Here is a 2,683-nt window from a genome sequence, read left to right as displayed (position 1 = left end):
TTTATAGTAAAATTAAAGTGCCAATAATAGAATACTCTGAACTCACCAGATTTTATTATTATTTTTACCAAGATTGAGTTATTAGCCCAGGTATGGGGAAATAATACAAAAAGCCAACAAGAGACCTATGTGTGTATATAAACTTAATAAGGAACAGAGGTAACACTGATTATTAGAGGCAGATGATCAATGAATCAAGGTAGAACAAGTTCTAAATATAAAATGCAAATCTAGACATTATTGAAAGTACAGAAGATCTCTGGCCCACTTACAAACATTCAGCCATTTGAAATTGCACATGCTCTCTGTCCCAACAATTTTACTTTTAATTAAACACCCAAAATATAAGTGCTCACGTATGCATAAGAAGAGCTGCTCAATTGTGATTTTTCTTTTCTTTTTTAAAAATTTTTTATAGGGGAGACCACAAACGCAGTCCCCCACTACCACAAATCATGCAGCTGAGTTTCCCGTGTTTGGGGAAATCGCAGGGGTCAGCATATCCGGAGAGCAATGGATGAGCCTCGCCCTGGGAAAACCACCCTCCTGATCATGGTATCTCCCCTGCCAGGTACGTATTCAACCGTGATTCTTACTGTAATGTTATTTACAATATCAAAACTTGAAAACCACAGTAAGCATTTTTTGTCATTAGGAGAATAATAGGTAAATTGTGGTACATTCACTTAAATACCAACTAGCCTTTAAAATTAATGAACTACTTCACCCAATTTGCAATTTAAAATAAATGAATTAAATTACATTAATGACTAGTTATATGTCGTTATATGTTATATGTTCATATATATATGATCTACTTATATTTTTGAAAAGATTAATTTTAAGCAGCAAGCTACCAAAGAATACATACAGCACAATCTCATATTATGCATTGTTTAGGGTTGCATCAGAATACAGTAAACAAGGCACAGACAAGAAGACATCAACCTAATTTGAGATAGGACTTGCCTCTGGGGTGGGGGTTGGGGTAAATATAGAGGTTCTGGTACTTTAAAAGTATACTTTTCACAATGGAAGAGAAAATTGCCAACCAAGACTCTTACGTCCATTGTATTTTTCTATATATGAAGCACAAGATTGATGAACCTATAGGGAGGGGCAAGTAGGATAAATTCGGGGTGGGGGCTGTGGTGGAGGAGACAATGTCAAGGAGCTCAGGAAGGAAAATAACGGGAACTGACTGTAGGAGCAATTGTACAATGCTGCTGGATGTGGCTGAACTACGTATTGATACATGTATTAATTCCCAATTAATAATTTAAAAAGAAAAAAATTCTTATATCCAGCAAAATGATCCCTCAAATAAGAGGGAGTATTTCCAAACAAGGACAGATTAAGGGGAAAGGTGAATGCAGAATCAGCACTACAAAAAACACTGAGGAGAATATTCTGCAAGGATAACCAGCGACAAATCGAAGACCAACATACAAGATAACACCACCCAGAAAGCAACCCAATTAAAGCAGTATTAAAGCAGCACAAAGTCCCCCAGTCCTACTTACAAATCAACTTGACTGGATCTTGTACATTGGTACAGATATGAGGTAGTTAGTTTATTGTGCCAACCTGGCCGATGAACACATGGGTTAATTGAAGGGCGGAGGGATAAATGGCTCAGTGAGCCTCACCTTTCCAGTTCTCAGGTCTCTTGCTTTGTGATGGTCGGACCAGGGTGCAGTTGCCTTGGCCAGTTCCCTGCTTCACCTGGCAAGGCTCACTTCCTGCAAGACATCCCCAAGGAGAAGTTGCATGGAACTACCCCGATGCAGCCCTGTGTGCTGGAGCAGCCATGTGGGGAGACCCCTGCCAGCACTGAGATGCTTACACGTTCACTGATTTGACTTTTCTCCTGCAGTCGGCATCATAAGTATGTGTTTTGTAAGATGGAGGAGGACTTTGTGGATTGGTGTTGGACATATGGGTTAATGTTGGACTTATGGTCTTGGGCAGCACTGGGTTGGGATGTTTTCTTGATGAGCATTTACCCTTTATATAAAACTCTCTCTTAAACATGAGTTTATGTGCATTTGTTTCTCTAAAGTACCCAGACTAACACAAGATAAGAGATCTAAACACATGGACTCCAGGACAGATGAAACTCCTCAGGAACAATCATGGGAGTAGCGATGCCATGAGGCTAGGGGAAAGGGGGGGGGGAGGGAAAAGAGGGAACTGATTGCAATGATCAACATATAACACCCCCACCATCCCACAGCCCCACAGGAATGAACAGAAAAGTGGGTAAAGGGAGACAGCGAAGGGTAAGATAGGAAAATAATTGATAATTTATCAGGGTTCATGAGGATGGGAGGATGAGAGAGGGAGAGAAAAAAGGGGAGCTGATACTAATGGCTCAAGTAGAAAGAAAATGTTTTGAAAATGATGATGGCAACAAATGTGATTGATATAATTGATGTATGGATTGTTATAAGAGCTGTAAGAGTCCTGTGGTTGTTTCATAATCTGGTGCCAACTTGAGACTATTGAGAGTGAAGGGGTGGAGTTTAGTTTGTCAATCAGGTCGCTGCCTGATGACCTCATTTGGAGTTCCTAAAGAGATATATAGCTCACTGGAGGTGGGATACTCTCTCTGCTTGGTATTCCTGATGACAAGATACATGGAGCTACGCTAGAGCCCTGGAGCTGAAGGAGCCACATGGAG

At 40.4% G+C, this 2,683-nt stretch overlaps 1 non-coding gene across 1 annotated transcript; it reads right to left on the bottom strand.

The window, feature by feature from the left end:
- Window positions 1-415: 415 nt before the first annotated feature.
- On the bottom strand, window positions 416-579 carry LOC142447331 (U1 spliceosomal RNA). Its single transcript, XR_012784072.1, has one exon. It is a non-coding gene; the product is annotated as a U1 spliceosomal RNA (small nuclear RNA).
- Between the last annotated feature and the right edge of the window lie 2,104 nt (window positions 580-2,683).

This window comes from Tenrec ecaudatus, chromosome 4 (assembly GCF_050624435.1).
Source record: "Tenrec ecaudatus isolate mTenEca1 chromosome 4, mTenEca1.hap1, whole genome shotgun sequence".
Classification (NCBI taxonomy): domain Eukaryota; kingdom Metazoa; phylum Chordata; class Mammalia; order Afrosoricida; family Tenrecidae; genus Tenrec; species Tenrec ecaudatus.
The sequence above is the reverse complement of the archived record's forward strand: the minus strand, read 5'-3'. Positions and strand labels throughout refer to the sequence as shown.